General features: G+C 36.5%; 1 long non-coding RNA gene across 1 annotated transcript; it reads right to left on the bottom strand.

The window, feature by feature from the left end:
* Positions 1 to 4,527: 4,527 nt before the first annotated feature.
* Positions 4,528 to 18,447, bottom strand: LOC115511606. Its single transcript, XR_003968114.1, has 3 exons — positions 18,117 to 18,447; positions 16,803 to 16,868; positions 4,528 to 5,689 (listed from the first exon to the last, which is right to left on the bottom strand). It is a non-coding gene; the product is annotated as an uncharacterized LOC115511606 (long non-coding RNA).
* Between the last annotated feature and the right edge of the window lie 1,300 nt (positions 18,448 to 19,747).

Here is a 19,747-nt window from a genome sequence, read left to right as displayed (position 1 = left end):
AACTTTATTATGAAGACAATGCTTATAGAGCCCTCCTGGGGAAATTGCCTGATGGCTGTTTTTCAGGGTCCAGCCTAGCAGGTACTAAGGAAGGGTACTTCCCATTAGGTCAGGAAAGTTTGGATATTTGGATCACTATGAAAAGAGAGAAAAATCACCCAAATTTAGAACTAATTCAGGTAAAATATAGTGGAGGGAATATCATGAGCTTCATTTGGTTACCTTGTGATATTACGTAACAAAAGCTTTTATAAGTCAAATTTGAACTGACTTATGAAACTTTCCAGAAAGAAGTTAACCTTGTGCTGTTTGTAATGGTTAAATATTATATGGCTTTTGATTTGTAAAAAGTTTAAGAAGGCCTCTGTGGTAAATTCATACTTTTAGTGTACATATACGAATAATCAAGTCAAACCTAGTGAGACCAGACTTATTTCATAATCAAGAAAATCTTTCTTGGGGCTCCTGGGTGGCTCAGTTGGTTTAACATCTGACTTCAGTACAGGTCATGATCTCAGTTTGTGGGTTCAAGTCCATCAGGCTCTCTCTGTTTCTCTCTGTCTCTGCCCTTACAGAGAGAGAGTCTCTCTCTCTCTCTCAAAAATAAATATTTTTTTTTAATTTAAAAAAAGAAAAAAAAGAAAATCTTTCTTTGTGACTATCACAATTTTAAGATAAGCAGAGACTGTCAGGGAAAACTGTGAAAGACTTTCAAAGGTATCAAAAAAATTGCCAACTGTTTTCAGTAGAAAACTGTGCTGTCTAGGGGCGCCTGGGTGACTCAGTCGGTTGAGCATCCGACTTCAGGTCAGGTCACAATCTCCTGGTCTGTGAGTTCGAGCCCCGTGTCGGGCTCTATGCTGACAGCTCAGAGCCTGGAGCCTGCTTTGGATTCTGTGTCTCCCTCTCTCTGCCCCTCCCCAGCTCATGCTCTTTCTCTCTCTCTCTCTCTCTCTCCCTGTCAAAAATAAATAAACATTAAAAAAATTAAAAAAAAAAAAAAGAAAACTGTGTTATCTAGAACACACCCTTCCAGGTTATCTGACTCTATCAGGTTTGTACTATTCATTGTCTTTAACCTATTTTATAATTTTGTAAATTGTAGAATATCAAAATACAGTTGACCCTTGAACAATATGGGTTTGAACTGCATGGGTCCCATTACACAAAGAATTTTTTCAATACATTCAGTATAGTACTATAAATGTGTTTTCTCTTCCTTATAATTTTAATAACATTTCTTTTGTCTTGTTTACTTTATTGTAAGAATAGTGGATATAATATATGTAATGCACAAAATATGTGGTAATCTACTGTTTATGTTATCAGTAAGGCTTCTGGTCAATAGTAGTTAAGTTTTGGGGGGAGTCAAAAGTTATATGTGGATTTTCAACTGCATGAAGTTAGGGATTGTCAGCACCCCTAACTCCTATATTGTTCCAAGAGTCAACTGTAATGTGAATAATACTCGAGCATCGAAGTGCAAATTGTGTTTAGTGGATTATTGCTCTGTAGATATTAACCAGTTTGCCAGTTGTACATGCATTAAGCAAATTTATTTGAACATGTACCATAGGCCTTTATGGGTACAGCTCTTTGGATTCTTATGCAAACTGGTAGTAACATCTTACTGGTTCCCTCATTGCTTAGTGATTTATATAGGATTTTTGGCATGTGTTCATTTAAAATATAAGAAGTAGGTTATAAGTAGAATAGTTGAATAAGTAGAAGGAGGGTAAATACATTTGGATAAATAGAAAGAAGATAAATATACCTTCACAGGTTCAAGATAAGGCATCTTAAATAAAATCAAAAGATTACAAAAAAGATAAAATATATAATTAAGCCTTAATTTTGTACTCATTGATGCTATAAAGACAGAATCCAGTCAATAAAAAGCTTAGATTTTAAACTTGTATGTTGGCACATTTTATATATCTTTATTTTCCATAGGACTGGTTGGCCTACCTCTCAGAAACTACTTTTATGAGCGCCATACACACAGTTTCATTGATTTAAATTGGTTAAAAGTCACAACGGTTGCATTTCTGAAGCTGTGTAAAAGTTCTGTCACCTAAAAAATGATATCTCTGAAATGAGAAAAATCAAACTCTATACATTGAGTAGTGCCCTCTTGAAGATGGATTTCGAAAAACTGACAATCTTCATCAACCCATAAAATGTCATGTACCTGCTCTTGCCAGTCTCATGACAACAAGGCACCCAATGTAGAGAACATGTATAGTCTTAGGGATTGATAACCCTTATTTCATGCAAAAAGGGTTCAGTGGCAACTAAAATTGGGAAAGAAGATTCCCAATGAAAATTAGCATACTAGAAGTTCTGTGTATTCATAACATTATGTCATGCTTATGAAATCTTAATTAAAACAAAACTTTCCAAACCTATGTGAGTATTTGCCCCTAGAGATACCTATTAACAGCACATGGAATAATATTCCCCACAACAATGGTTTGGGGTATCTGTACTATGTCATAGGTCATATTTTAGGTTCTCACTAAATCCTTAATAAATTCTCTAAAAATTTAGGTATTTTTAATGATAGGTATTATAAATGCTTATAACAGAAATATAAACATACACAAGAAAAAATAAAAAAAAAGTCACATGTAATCCCATCATGTAGAAGTCACCACTTTTAAGACTGCTTTTTTTTTTGTTTGCATTAGTAAGTACATCTATTTTTATATAAAAAGGAAAATCATACTGAATATTCTTTTCTACAGCCTCTACTTTTCATTAGAATATTACAAACATATTTCTAGATGTTAGATATTCTAAAACACTTCTTTTGAAAGGGTCAGAGAAAAGCAAATGGAGAGAGAGAATCATAAGTAGGCTGCATGCCCAGCACTGACCCTGATACAGGGCTTGATCTCATGAACCCAACCATGAGATCATGACCTGAGCTGAAATCAAGAGTCGGACACTTAAATGACAGAGCCACCCAAGCACCCCTCTAAAACACAATTTTTAATGGGTTCATGATATTCTACTTACAAATGTACCATAATTTTATCAGTGAGTATTTAAGTTAGTTTCAGTTTTTCAATATCCTCAATTCTACTGTGGATATCCTCATGGTGATATCTTGGGTACATCTATAATTACTCATTTAGTATAAATTTCTAGTCCAAACATAGTAGATCAAAGAGTATGCAAAATTTTAGTGCTTTTGATCTGTATGCATTTAGCTTTCAACCTCATTTGGCTCCTCCAAACTGAAGACCTGTATTATTATGTCTATATTTTACTAGCAGCTCTCTTTCTAGTTTTTGAAGATATTTAAAATCATGCCCACGCTCTTCAAACCTTCAACAGTCTTCATCCTCAGCCACCTGACTATATCCTTCTTTGGAGAGAAAATGGAACACACCAGCAAAAAAATGTCTTAACTTCCCTAGCTAAAATAATTCTTCTTACTTATATCACCCTCTATCCTTTTCACCTTTCCTCAAATTAAAATATAAATCTTTGTCCCACATATTGGATTGTATTCTTCTGGCTTTCTCAGAAGACGTTCATGTTTGCTCAATTACCTGTTCTCTATTCTACATCATCAGCCTCTCCTATTTCTTCCCAATACATTCCCCCACACCCCCCCCAAAGAAAACCCCAAAATTCAACACCACAGTCCACCCCAGTTACTAACTTATACTTCTTTTCTCTCCACAAACTTCTTCAAAATGTTGTCTCTACTTCCTGTCTTCATTTCCTTACCTCCACTTACAGCTCATTGCACCATAAGTGTGATTCACCTCCTTCTCTTCCACTGCTCTTGCCAAGGTCACGTTTTCACATATAATTCTAAAGGAAACTCATCATTTGGTCCTTTTCTTTGCCCTCTCTTCAACACTTAACACTCTTGATTATTCCCTCTTTGAAACATTCATTTTCCTTGTTTTCATGAAATCATACTCTTCTATTTTTCTTCCTACCTTTCAGACTCTCTGATCACTCTCATTTGACAGCTTCTTTTACTCCACCCATGTTTTAAAGTTAGCTATTTCTCGAGTACTGCACCAGGCTCTTTTCTCTTGTCTCCTCTTTTTTCTTTTATTTATTTCCCATACAACATACTGTCTCTAAAATATGTCATCCACACTCACGAGTTTGAGTATCATCGACCTCATCTTTATCCTGTGCCAACAGGATAACTTTATCCTAAGTGACTAACATTTTCATGTACCACCTATAACTTTAACGAAGTTACTTAAGCTTTCTCAACCTTAGTTGTCCCATCTGTAAAAAGGAATAAAGATTGTACATCTGCCGTGGGTCACACTATAAAGTGCCAGTGAGACTATTTAAATATTTTGGCACAGTACCTGGCAAAAAGCAAGTGCTTAATTGTACCCTTCATTAATAGTAATTCAAATAATTTTGGATTAAAACATCACAAAATTCAAGTAACTTGTAGTAAGAAAGTATTTGGTAAATAGAAAAAATTAAGACCAAAGTAATGAATTGATGTTTACACAAAAGACTGTATTAGTTTACGTGGCACTACCTGCAATAACATATGAACCTAAATTTTTAATGACCAACAAAGTAGAATTTCATTTTTCACTCATTTAAAATACAACAGGTGGGTAGAGGCGTTGCCCATTCATTAATTTATTCGGGTACTCTGATGGATGCAGATTTGGTAAACATACAGTTCACTTTCCAGGATTTTGCAGCTGGTCTTGCCAGATATTTTGTCACTGTATACCTTGGGTCTCCATCTTTCTAGCCTCTTACACAAATTTTCTTGCCATCCACTGACGTCTTACCAAGCTAAGAGATATATCTTTTAGGCTTTTGTTGTTGTTGTTGTTGTTGTTGTTGTTGTTGTTGTTACACCTCTCCTCACTTCTAAGTACAATTTGGGTAATAGTTCTAGTAACACAGGCTGCCTAAGAGATGAATGCCAAAATCTCAGTGGCTGAACACGGTGAGCATATAAAATTAACATCACTTGTATAGTATCTTTCTCAACTTCTTGCTAAACTATAAGTCAAGAAACATACATCAATTCTTGCAGTGTAGGTAATTAGTAACAAGCAGCATGACTTGGGTGAAGTTATTTACCTTTATCCTGTCTGGGGTGGGGGGGCACTTTCTATTGCCACGTATTTTTCAAAGCACTTCATACCTATTAACTTATTTAATAATCACAAGGACCCTCTATTATTGGCCCTGAGTTACAGACAAGTAAACTGAGGCCCAATATATCTACATTCAGAAACACTGTCTTTCTGATGTAAAATGTTACCGATGATCTAAAAGTTAGTATTTGAAACTTCTTAACAAACCTTTTTGGGGGTGGGGAACCTTCACACATCATCACGTGTATCTCATGTGGTTACTTTTTAACAAAAGCCTTCTAATGACATACACTTTGTCACACTCATAGGTTTGGGTAAATGATGAAAGAATAGTAGAAAGTCCGACAAATCTTTAATCACTGCTTTTAAGACGCACACATATTTCTTTCATCTCTGCATAAAGTCAGTGCAGAGGTCAGCATTTCTCAGAAGTTACCCTGGGTCCAGCTGCTGGAGAAGAGCATAGATCCATGTTAATGTCCCACGCCTTGTGATCAGGATGAAAGGGGCCATTCTAAGGTATCTACTGACTCCTTCCTCCAGCACTTTAGGTTACACCGCCTTACGCTTTATGAGATCTGGAAAACACATGGGCATAATGTCTTTATTAAGTTCAGAGAATAATAGAGGAGCCAGAAGGTGATTTAAAACCCAGAACATAGCATGTTAGGAACTCTGGTATTCATCTCAACTGCCAGATTCAAGAATCAGTGAAATGTCAAATCAAGCAGTGACATCTCTGCACTGAGTGAAAGTTGCCACAAACACTTACTATATTGTATTCTCTACCTTGAGATAAAACATTAAATACATATGACATATGCAATACTTTGTGATATCTTGATTTCTGCATGATGCAAGAAATAGTTCACTTTTTATTACCTATAAATAAAAATAAATACCTAGAATATATTGAATATATTTCAAATATGCAATAATACTTACATAAAATATTGCTTTAGTAAACTATATATTGTGTATGTAATTCTATATTACTACAGTTGGGCCAGTATGGTTGTCTTTTAAAATTTAATCTTCATGAAACAGAAACTTACGTGTCTTATACACCACCGTATCCTCTAAGACAACTTTGTGCCAGGCACATACATTATATGACAATATTTATACATTTAATAAATACATATGACTGCATATTATTAACAGGTAAATGAGCTATAGACAGGGTAAGTAATCTATTCAGGTTCACATGCCAGCATACATGTGTTTGAATTCAAGATTATTCCTAAAATAATCCAGTACTACCACCACTATAAAAAAAAAGGGGCGCCTGGGTGGCTCAGTCGGTTAAGTGGCCGACTTTGGCTCAGGTCATGATCTCACGGTCCGTGAGTTCGAGCCCCGCGTCGGGCTCTGTGCTGACAGCTCAGAGCCTAGAGCCTGTTTAAGATTCTCTGTCTCCCTCTCTCTGACCCTCCCCTGTTCATGCTCTGTCTCTTTCTGTCTCAAAAATAAATAAACATTAAATTTTTTTTTTTAAATGGGGAAACAGGTGACAGTGACAGCTAGTGCTCTGCAACTCACACAAGTCCCTGGGTCTAACCCTGAAGTGTGCCACTAGGAAACATGTCAGCCACAAAATTTGAATCACTGTCAAGACCCATATCTCTCTCCACTTATATCATAGGTATTTTTGTCTCCAGCATGGACCATGACTCCATAAAGAACAGACTTCACGTCTTATTTGTATTTGTTACTATGGAGCTAGTGTAGTGCCTTGTACATGGTAGAGATCCAGTAAAGTTCTGATGAACTGAATCAGAGAAGGACAATATGTCAGTGGCACAACTAATTTGTAGAACGGAATATTCTTTTTATTGGATATGGCAGAATGTAAGTATATACATATAAACATATGTAGGTACATGCAGGCAGGCTGACCTAATCTACTATCAACATAGCGTCAAAGTCCAAACCAAACTAAAGGGCTATAAAGCAATGTTTCCTTCTAACTTTTTAGAGAGATAAAAGAATTTAAAATGAAACTAGATTATCCTGCTGTGTGTTAAAGCTGGCAGTGGTGGGCATGAATCTCAAAGTAGACATAGATGCTGTGTTGTAAAAGGGACATTGAAAGGCAAATAGCAAGGCAAAAGCCAACCAACTAAAATATGGCACAGATAACAGAAACAGCGCAGACAGTGTTTAGCATTAATATAAATACACACCGGCACCTTCTATTAGACTTTCTTAATATCATTAACATGCATATGTGTGTATGTTAAACATGTGTGCATACAGGCGTGTGTGCATACATATACATAGCAACAGACAGATGGACAGAGAGGCTCATATTCAGAATTGGGGCTATCTGGCCAAGGATAACAAGACCTCCTGTGTAGATCTGGCATTCAGAAAGAAGGCTCCAATCTGGGAAAAAGACAGGCTGTAGAAAAAGTTTGACAAAATAAAGAAGTGCTCCATTCCTAAAGGACATGAGATATGAACACATGTTGTCAAGCACAAAAGAGTAAATCAGTTGTCCCAGCTACTCGAAGTTGCATACAAAGCAAGACAGAAATTATTAACTTAAATTGGAGAAAACAGGGCAGAACCAAATTTGATGCAAAACTGATGAAATGTTTAATTTTCCCACATCTCTCTCTCTTTCAGTCTCTTTCCTCATCTTTTTCTCTTTTTCTTACCTCCAAAAAGAAAGGGAGGTCTCTTACAGATTAAGGTCACACATGAGAAAACCGTAACATCATTTAAACAATGACAACAGACAAGTAATGATGGGAACAATAATCATCCCAGACAACGAAGTCTAGGGAAACTATTGCTATTGTGCACAAAACCAAATGCTTATCTTTCAGGCATTCAAAGCAAAAGGGAAATATAATAGGATACATCACTCTCAATAGCTAATAAGGCAGAAAACCAAATTATCAGGAAAGAGATATTTCCCTAGCTCTGAAATCTGAGAAGAAGCATTGCATGGGTCTACACTGGGACTTCTTTGAATCACACAGATAGTATTGTAATAAGTTCTTTCAGGAGGACCAAAAAAAAAAAAAAAAAGAAGAAGAAGAAGAAGAAGAAGATATAAAGAAACTTTGGATAAGTAATGAATTCATAGAAGTAAGATAGAAAAAAATCAGCAATGCAAGTGAAGATGTGACATATAAGACTAAAGGAGACAGGCAGAAATAAATCATCACAAAAGGTAAAGAAGCACAAAGAATATAAAAGTAGTAGAATCATTTTCACAATTGACCTGGACATGACAAAATACGGATGTAAAAATGATATAAAATTCCATGGACCAGTATCTGTCACTGTAAATGTCTTCATTTTTCTTAGCAATGTATTCATTATTTTCATATAGGTCTCTCTGGCAGATCATTATGATTCAAAATTCTTATTTTAATGTAGTGGCTACTGAATTAAAATTTAAGCTACTTTATAAAAATTCATTATGTTATCTTTCAATATCTTGCCTTAAAAGCATGCTCCATTCCTAAATGTCATATTACTTTGTAGAGCTGATCTTTTGTTCGTGTGAGAAAGAATGTAAGTTTTGGTATTAGACAGATTTAGGACTGAATTTCACCCTTTAACTTATTGGCTGTTTGACCTTGAGTGTATTAGTCAGCCCTGGCCTTTTTTAATTTATCATATGAAGTATATAATTCCTATATCTCTAAGTTGTTGTTATTATTAAGTGAGATCATGTATGTAATGTCCCCAGCAAGTTTCCAGGCAAGTATTAGATAAGTAGATAATGGGTCCATCTTCTGCCCTACTCTGACAGGGTTGGGACCCCATATCTTAAGCAGGTAAATGAAACAGATACATGTCAGGTAGCAAAAAAGAAACCTTCAAAGGAAAGAATTTCCTAAATATTTATGTAATGAAAACAAGCTTAAGAAAATCACCCCATGTCCATAGTTGTTAAATCATTTCACATTCAACAGTTCATTCATTGAATATCTATTCAATATGAAAAGCATCATGCTGGGTGATATATGTACTAAAATAAACTGCTCATGCTTCCCCCAACAGTCTAATGGGGGACAGACATATATACCTAAATATTGACTGTTAGTCAAGTTCCAAGAAAAACAAATAAGACTGCTGCCTGTAGAACAAATGGGAAGTTTCACAGTAGTTCCAGAAAGGGTAAGAAAACCACCATGAAAGTTCCTCATCAGCTGTAATTAGAATATTCTTCATATTATTAAATGTATGCAACACTGTAATGATTTTCGTCTCCCATGAAATAACATTTCCTCTCAAAAAGGTTTTAGTGGCCACATTTTATCCTAAGAAATTCATAAGTACCAAGATTCTTCAGTAAAAAATAAGCTATATTTTACCCCTGCAAGTTTAACTTCGGTTTTCCCAAATCAAATTGAAGGTCTGATCTCCCCTTTTCTAATAAATACAAATCAAATTTAGTCATTCTCTTATCCTTGCTCTACCACCTGAGACCCACCAATTTTCATGGAGTTTTTTTTTCTTTTTTTTCATTAAAATGAATCTCTGTAATATGGCAACCACACTAGTTTAGTTTTATAAAATTATCTTAAGCATTTTCATGACTTATTTTGTTACTTAGAAGATATTTCAATATTATGGTTTATTTCAAGCTAGCAAGATTTTTTCTTATAATTGTTTAAGGAAGTTTTTTTAAGTTCAAAAAAATGTTCCTCATAGTATTTGTAATAACTTCCAGACAGAGCATAGAACTTTGCAGAGCACCAAGAACAGATACAGAAGAGTAACTCCTCTGCTCACTCCCATGGTTCCCAAGAGTTGTATAAAGTTGGAGTCCTATGGTTAGTTCAAAGATTGCTTAGGCTCTTAAAGAATTATTCTTGAAGTTTTAAGTATTCAAGTGGAAATAACAGTACATTCTAGGTTAGGCCACACAAACCTATTTCACTAAGGGAATGGCAAACTAATGGAAAATCAAAATGATATTTTTAGCCACTTGTATATTCAGCAAATATTTATTGAACATTGCTATATGCCAGGCCCTGTTTTACTTGCTGGGGAAATATCAATTGGTAAAATAGACAAGAGTCCTTGTCCTCCAAAAGCCTACCTTCTGATGGGGAAACAGTTATAAACCCAGGGCCAAGTTATCCATTATACATGGGGCCTAATGCCCAGGATCCTTCTGGAGGCCCACAAAAATGTTTTAATTGTAATTTCTTTTAAAACCAGAAAAAATGTGAATATTACAATAATGCATCCACCCTGGATCATATTTTTCTTTATATCAATGCAGCCATAAAATACAATTATAAATATTTTTTAATGGAGGAAGAGGCCATTAAGGCAAAATTGCCTTGAGACCACAGAAGTCATACTGCAGATTATAATAAATTCAATGAAGAAGTAAATTACATGGTATATTAGAAGGTGAGATGGGGCATCTGGGTGACTGTCAGTTGAGTGTCTTCAGCTCAGATCATGATCTCGCAGTTCCCGAGTTCAAGCCCCGCATCGGGCTCTGTACTGACAGCTGATTCGGAATCTGTGTCTGCTTAGGATTCTGTGTCTCCCTCTCTCTGTCCCTACTGCACTCGCACTCTGTCTCTCACTCTCTCTGTGTCAAAAATAAATAAACATTTTTTTTAAAAAGGTGAGAAGTTCTATGGAGGGAAAAAATGGTTGGCGATAGAGTGTGGGATAAGGTTGTTTGTAATTTTAAACAGAGTGTTAGAGGAAGCATCACCGAGAAGCAACATTTGTGCACAAATTAGTAGTAGGTTAGGTAAAGAGTGGTGCAGAGATCTCTAGGTGAAAAACATTCTAGGTAAACAGATAAGCAGATGCAAAGCCCTGAGATGGGGGTGTGTCTGGCAAGTGAGGAAGCAACAAGGAGGCTACTATGGCTGCAGGAAAGTGATCTCTAGGAGAGGAGAGAAGTGGAAGATCAGGCCATTCAGGTTTCAGGGGACAGACTGTATAGTGCTTTGCAGGCCACTCCAGGTTTACTCTGAGTGATATAGAGAGTAAGTGGAGGATTTGGGGCACTGCTGTTATGAGTTGAATGCTGATGTTCAAAAGTTATGCTGATGTTCTAGCTCCAGATACCTGTGAATATGACCTTATTTGGAAATAGGGTCTTTGAAGATCTGATCAGATTAAGAGGAGGTCATTAGGGTGGGCCCTAATTCAGTATGTCCAGTGTCCTTACAAGAAAAGGAAAAGACAGAGACCCAGGAAGAATGCCATGTGATGACGGAGGTTGAGTTTGGAGCAATGCAGCTGCAGACCGAGAAATGACAAGGATTGATGGCCACCATCAGAAGCTAGGAAGAGGCAAGGGAAGATTTGATTCAGACACTCAGAAGGAGCATAGCTCTGCTGACATCTTGAGCTCCAACTTCTGGCAGAACTGTAAAACAACAAATTTCTGTTGTTTTAAGACACCCATTCTGTGGTACTTTTTTATAGTGACTCTAGGAAACATACAAGCATTTAGTTCTAACAGCATCTCTCCGGCTGAATGCTGAGAACAAACTATAGCGAGGTCAAGGATAGGAATGAGAAGCCTATCTTAGGTCAAGTGTCCTGGGAAGCAGATTCTGAGACAGAGGATTGCAAATAAGAGATGTATCTAGGAGTGCTCTCAGGAAAAATACAGGGTGGGCATGAGGAGGTGGGGGGGGGAGGGGCAGGGGAGAAGGACTTAAGAGGAAAAAGTGGAACAGCAGTAGAGCCCTCAGGCACTCCAGTGGGGGCTCACTGAACCTGGGATGGTCCTTCAGAATCATCATGAAATAGGAAATAGGCCTATTATAAATACCCCTGTGAAGGTATTGAATACAGGTTGACCTCTGGGGAGGGAACAAAATCTTGAGTAAGACATCTCCCTTCAGCAGAGAGAGGGAAATACTTGAGGGACTCATTTGTGAACAGCCTACATTCCTCCAGCTGTGCAAATGAATACTTTGGTCCTAGGGAGAAGGACAATGTAAGGTGTTTCATAGCATCCCTGAAAGAGGTTATTACATTATAGAGGAGAGAGTCAAACAGCATGGGAAAACATGGGAAGTAGAGTATACACATGGAATTCTATGTGTGCAAATAGCATAGTTGTGTGTGTGTGTGTGTATGTGTGTCCTAAGAAGGATCTTCCATTTGAACAGCACTCTACATTTATAATATATTTAATTTGGTAGCCACAATAAACTTGTAGTGTAGGTAGAACAGATATTTTTAAAATTGCTTTAATGTTTATTTTTGAGAAAGACAGAGCATGAGCAGGGGAGGGGCAGAGCAAGAGAGGGAGAAACAGAATCTGAAGGTGGCTCCAGGCTCTGAGCTGTCAGCACAGAACCTGACGTGGGGCTCGAACTCACAAACTGTGAGATCATGACCTGAGCCAAACTCAGACACTTAACTGACTGAGCCACCCAAGAACCCTGGTAGGACAGATATTTTAATATACAAATTTTACTGATAGGGAAAATAAAGCCTAGAAATATTAAGTGACATTCCCAGTACAGAGTGAGTCAGTGGTAAGAACAAAACTGAAAATACAGTCTTCTGATTTCACATCCTGAGCTCTTTGTACCATGTCATGTAGCCTAAATATCACTTCAATTATTTGGCAGTGATTGGGCTACACAATTCTCCATATTCTTTCACAATTTTTTTTTATTTCAGAACCACCAAAAGAGTATATGGCAAGAGCTGCATAGTTGCTTATAAACTTACATAGGTTTCTTCCTGGACCCAAAGCTAGAGTATATTTGCCAACCTCCTTTACAGTTGGGTGTCACCATATGACTGAGTTCTTGTGAACAGAATCTGAGTGGATATGGTAAGGATCATGCAGGGCCATAAATAAAATGCTAAGAAACCTTCCCTCTTTTTGGTTACCTATAGTCTGTCCAGTACAACCTCAAAAGCTTTGTGTAAAAGGCTTATATATCACCCCCCCACCTCCACTTTCCATGATAGAGTCCTGACCCAGGATTATCCCAACCATTATAGAATCAGAAACACAGTATGCATACCTTAGTGTAAGATGTACAGTATAGATTTGGAATGTTATTCCATAACCTTTTATATAACTAATATATCTCACTACAATTTTTTTTCAACGTTTTATTTTTATTTTTGAGAGACAGAGAGAGACAGAGAGCAGGGGAGGAGCGGACAAAGAGGGCGGCACAGAATCTGAAATCAGGTTCCAGGCTCTGAGCTGTCAGCACAGAGCCCAATGCAGGGCTTGAACTCACAAACTGTGAGATCATGACTTGAGCTGAAGTTGGATACTTAACCAACTGAGCCACCCAGGTGTCCACTAATATATCTCATTTAAATCTAATATTAAATAATCTAAGGTAAGAATATACCAAGCTATTAGCATGTATACATTCAATCTCTTCACCATTTGTGAGAGAAATTGGAGGAAAGTTATTATTCTATTTTTCTAATTGTTAAATCCCTGAGAGAGAGAGAGAGAGAGAGAGCGCTTGAAATAATATAAATAAATAAATAAATAAATAAATAAATACTTCAGATTTATACCATTCCAACTTGAAAACACACCAGATGTGTTTCATCTGGAGGGAAATTTTGCTCATATAAAAAAAAATCACAGGAAAGTAATCTGAATATTCAGGCTTAAGTCATGTGGTCATCTGTAACAAATCATGGAGAGAACTATTTACAGTATCCAATTTGGCCTCGATCATGTGCCTTCCCTCTGTAGGCTGGGTATCAAAATGGACAGATCATTACCAATATATAAAGTGAAGAGGAAAAGGACACCCAAGGAAGAGGTATACTATTTCCAGAAGTGTGAGGAGAGAAATGACCAGACAAAACCCACTGATAACTACTTTTGGCTTCATCAAAAAGAAGAATGTAGTACAACACCACTAGGGCTATTTTCCAATTAAGTACAGAAATGCAGCTGGATATGAGGAAAGAAATAGAACCAGGGCCCAGAGAGCCATTCAAAATCTCTCTCTGCGGTTTATCTACATTCCTCTCTGTGAGTGTATTTTATCTTCTCTCTACAACTTAGCCTTCTCATCGCTTCTGCTGGGTGGAAAAGCAAGTTTAACTGATGATAGAATAGTCTATATCTCTCCTCAAGAGTGAACCACCTCTGATTCTTGAATTAATACGGCAGGAAAAAAGGGTCACACCACAGTTTGGTCATTTACATGGCCAATTCAGAGAAAGAAACAATGACCCTCTCAACCCCAATTCCAATTTCCCTAGGTACAAGACTTGATTAGCTTGGTGATCAAGCAACTTACCTCCACCCTTCCATGATCCAATGAACTGCAGCTGAGGAGGGAGCATCTCATTGTGAAAACTTGCTTTTAGGATCTCTACCAATACAGGCAGAGGGGTAGTAAGATAAACTTGTCTAAATGGTATATTCTACTGACTGTTTAGCCTTGAGAAAGTTATTATACCGTATACAGTATCGGAATCTTAGTATTATTATTAATAAAATGGGCCTAATATGTTGCTGGTTTCTTGGGAGGATTAGGCACATCCCATAGCAGGTGATGATCATTACTTAAAAGAAGTTATAGTCTAAAATTAATCGACTGAAAGAATTAGTCATATTTTATTTATTCTGAACAGAAAATGTTATCTCCTGGCTTGATCACTAATTAGATGATTTCCAAGCTCTAATACAATTCTTTAATGCTGATGATTTTTTTAAGTCGATCGAAATCATTAGCCCAGCAACAACAAAAAAATCAAATGTACTTTAAAAGCAAGAGATTTGCTAATGTTGTAAGGCTATTCCAAAGCATGCTATAGTATAAAATGATTTTGAGAGAGTTCAATTTGTTTTGAGCAATGGCTGCCTACCCTAGTCAAGGTGACTAATTTGAATTTGATGGCTCTCATTTAGATGTACAACTTCTATTAATATATAATCTTAATAGAATGATAGATATATTAATATTAATTGGACATAGTTTAATAGATATACCTCATGTATTTGATAGTATATATGATGTAACACTCACCTTGAATTATTTCATTCACCAAACATTTACTGAATATCTACTATGGGCCAAGTACTCTATTGCCAAGTAGACAACAGCCATTATTTTTCCTACCACGTCTCATTTTGCTTTTATAAGAAAAGAAGTGAGGTGTATGATTGAAGCAGATACCAGAAATGAGAAAATCATCTAACTGGGAGTCCTACAAAAATAATGTGACCAACATTCCCAGAAGAATAATGCAATATGTTTTCTATGAGTTCACCTTTCTGGAAAATCCAGTAGGCAATCTTAAGGGGAACCTAATTTCCTAGGTACCAACATAACACAGATTGCATGTTAGCACTATAACAACATGCACTTAGAAAAATCTCCCCTTGGGTACATCTTATCTGAGAATTATATATAGGTGCAGAAGAAAAAGAAGTTCTGATTAAGACTAACCATTTTAAAAATCTGACTGCATTCTTCAGGAAATTATTGCACAGAGTCAGGTTTAGGTAGCATGATATAGCAGCATATATGGCCGTGGATAGCTGCTGAGCTTCCTCCACCCTCAGGGATATATTGAGACCCTTTGGGTAGTATAGTCTGAAAAATCCTAGAGAATGATTTTGATTAGCCAAGCTTGGGTCGGCTGCCTTTACTGAACCAATCAACCATGGCCAATCGACAGGACCATATAGTATGGACAAAGTCACCTCGTATGTAGGAACCATTCTTAGAGAAAGGGAAATAATTATGAGGTAGGTATCTACTCTTGGTGTCTACTATAGTCTTAAAGGAGAGGCTGACGAGCAGAACCCAGCAGAGTGACAATTTTTTACAAAGGAACAAAAAAGTCTATTTCCTTCCTTTCGAGAACATGGCAGTCATTATTGATTATCTCTGGTTGACCATGATATGTTCATTTACAAAGTACAAGCATATTTGTCTCTTAAGAAGGAGGCCTTAAGAAAACAGTGTTTTGGTTTTTGAATATCTTCATATTTCTAGAATCTAGAATCTAGACACTGTGATGTGCTTCTTTTAAGACAACTGTGTTTGTATATGTGCTGAGTACTTCTGTAAGAGCCAGTGTTCTATTACTAACATTTACAGTATATGGCTGAAAATATTTGGTGTTGAACCTAATTTGCAGCCATGAAAGGTAATTTAATTGTTGGATCTAAGGGAAGGCAATGGGGAAAGTTATAAGAAGGAGAAGGAGAAGGAGAAGGAGAAGGAGAAGGGAAGAAGAAGGAGAAGGAGGAGGAGGGGGAAGAAAAATAGAAGGAGGAGGAGGAGGAGAAGAAGGAGAAGAAGAATAGAAGGAAGGAGAAACAAGAAGAACATCATGTTGTTTCTTTCACAGTCCTCCAAACTGACATGCATGTATGCAACATTAGCGAAACTATGTCCAGAGTTCTAAGGAGACTCTTTCATTGGGAAGAAAAAAAAGGATTTGGAAAAGTTTAGGATTAGTTAGGAGAAGCTGTTTTAAAAGAATATCTAGAGGTACCTGGGTGGCTCAGTCAGTTAAGCATCAGACTCTTGGTTTCAGTTCAGGTCATGGTCTCATGGTTTGTGAATACCAGCCCCCATCTGGCTCTGTGATGACAATGCAGAGCCTGTTTGGGATTCTCTCTCTCTCTCTCTCTCTGCCTCTCTTTCTGCCCCTCCCTTCTCTCTTTCAAAATAAATAAATGAACTTAAAGAGTTTAAAAATATCTAGATCTAGATTTACCTTATCTATATGTATAGATAAGCTCCAGGTCTTGAAGAATGTAGAATACACAGATCCTCTTATGGGCTGAAAAAGATAAGGGTAAATTGCTTGAGGCAGGAGAGAAAAGAAGATACCAATTAGCAGATCGAGATAATCGGGTAAGATTTTACAGTCTTTTAAATGGCCCTTGATGTATATTCCAGGGAACAGAGAGCATCACCAGCACTTCTTAGACTTAAGCTATCCCTTAGGGCAATCAAATAGGTTGATAGTCCATATATTCTAAATTAAGTCAATATCTAGTGAACCCAAGGCCTCCTAGAATTCTTATCATGCCATGGCATACTAGGACTCTGAGTACTATGACTTGCTACCTGCTTTGCAGATGTAATGTTAATCCTGATTACCTGGATTTGTCAGTGTGGTCCTGGGCCCAGTAGCATTTACAATATTAACTGTCCACTGATATTCGATCAGGTATTAGAGAGTATTTTCCTTGATGGCAGAGCTCAGTAATTTCAAATTTTGTGAACGTTTATATCAAGTTTGAACCAAAAAGGTCACTTCATGTGAAGGGGACATTGTCTAGTGTCTGCATTAGCCATTCAGTCGGTTACTGAAAACCTAATGTATGCAAAGCTCTGTTCAGGGTGGTGCACATGGATAATTATAGTCTGAGGAAAAGATAAATATGAAAAAATCTGCTTTTTGAGTTGGGCACATGATTGGCCTGAGTAGTCAATGTTTTCCATTAGCCTTGTAGCTAGCTAAGTGTTACCATCTCAGCATTTCTGAGGATGAATGAAAGGAGAATGGTGTGTGCAGCTCTAGGAAAACGTCACGGGTTTGAGTATACCTTTATCTTCCTCCTTTTCTTCTTTGCTTTTGCAATGGAGGCATGATTGCTAGAACTGAAACTGGGAATAAAGGTCATAGGTGGCCACACAAGAAGATAAAGAAGGCATCTACACCCAGGATGTTTTGGGGGGCCATAATAACTCTGGATCACCAACTGCTAGACTTTTCACTTGAAAAAGTAATAACCTTCTATCTTGTTTAGGTTGCTGTTATTTTGTGTTTCTGTTGCTTGCAGCAAAAATGAATCCTAACTAAAATAGAATGTATGGGTCATTAAAAAAAAAATTTTTTTTTTTTTTTTGCTTTAACCAACATTTTTCCCACTAACTAAATACCAATCCAATCAGATAAGAGGGCTTTTACTGAGCATGAAAAACAAGATCCTCTGAATATATACATACCTCACATTACTCACTCCCCTTACATAACAATTTGACTGAGATGTATATCATTGTAAAAAATCCTTGTCCATACCTCTGTTATTTCTGTAGAAGCTGTATCTGTAAATAGAACATTGGATTAATGACATCCATATTTATAAGTCCAGTTGACATATATTTCAACCTTCTTTCCAGAAAAAATGTTTCAGTGTATGTTATTACAGAGGGGCATGCCTGTCTCAACACACTTTTTTAGAGTTTAGAGTAGGGCCCCTGTTACTTTTCAGCTAATTTCCTGGGCAAAACGTGAAACCTGGTAGATCTTTAATTGCATAAATTTTTATGTAGTGGGATTGTTTGTATAGGCAAGCATCCTTCTCTACATTTATTGGTTATGTATTTGTGTTTGACCTATTCTGTGAACAGATTATCTATGTTCTTTTCTTCAACGGTCACCCGGTTGGGGATCTTAGGTGTATTTATTAATTTGAAAGAATCCTTGGTCACGAGTTTTACTATTATTAAAATATGGTTCTTTGGGTTCCTATTTCATTGGATATTCAGCTTTTTAAGATTTAGGAGAGTTCTTTACACATGGAAATATTGACTTTTTTCAACTTTAATAGAGCTAAAGTCAACTGTACCATCATATTCAAAACCCACTCTAGCACACAGCACTACCATGTATAATAGTATCTTTGCTCAGTCATCATCTTGGATACTATCTTGTCCCTGAGAAAAATGTTAAATATAGTTTGTGTAGCAATAAGGCACAGAAGTTACTAGATTTTTATTTTTCTAGAAGTTTCACCATAGAAAGATATTGGCAAGAGTCATGGATTTCTTGGCAATGGAGTAGGATGCTTTGTGTCTTAAATATAGAAGACTATGCTTATCAGATTGAAGAGGATTTGGAAGCATGAAGTTTGAGCCTAACATACAGGTAGCTGCTATAAAAGCTGCTACATTGACATTTGATTAAATTGTATAGTTAACCTATTCTCTCTTCCTTCCATGCTTTTCTTTAACTTATTTTTTACTCACTTACCCCCCCTTTTTGGTTCTTTCTTCCTCATTTTTTTTGTCTATAACTTTATTGTGATCAATTCTTTGGTGAATACTTCAATTACTTATTTGACTTAATATGCTTACTTTTCAGTTACTATGTTTCATATTTAATAACTTAATACAGTTTTCAGTTAATATATTTTATTCTTGAAATATTAATTTCCATTTGAAAATTTAATTTCTCTCTCATATACCTCCAAAACTGTCAAGATGTGATAAGATTGATTCTAAAAATTGGTCTATAGGTACCGTTTACTTATATTTCTGCTGCTACCATTAATAACATTTAATACCTATACCATACCTTTCATTCCCATTTTATTATTTTATTGCTTTTCCACATATATCCATTTAGGAGATGAATTGGGTACTTTCCATTTTGCCTCCTTTACAAATAAGAGCCTCTTGTCACAACTGGCTAGAGCCTACTATTTCCAAAATTATTTAAGTAACAAGTGACTTCAGATGTCAGTTTATATTTTCTTTATGTAATCGGGGGAGTTCATGGGTGCCTTATTTTAGGCAAATTCAAGTAGCCTAATTTAAGTGTGTGAACATCTCAGTCAGAATCCAGCAATATCATGAAAGCCCTCTCCCATTTTTTTTAAAGGAATTACAATGCAAAGTACTGTGGATACATAGTAATCTAAGGTTATA

The sequence above is a fragment of the Lynx canadensis genome, chromosome B1 (genome assembly GCF_007474595.2).
Source record: "Lynx canadensis isolate LIC74 chromosome B1, mLynCan4.pri.v2, whole genome shotgun sequence".
In the NCBI taxonomy this organism is placed as follows: Eukaryota; Metazoa; Chordata; class Mammalia; order Carnivora; family Felidae; genus Lynx; species Lynx canadensis.
The sequence above is the reverse complement of the archived record's forward strand: the minus strand, read 5'-3'. Positions and strand labels throughout refer to the sequence as shown.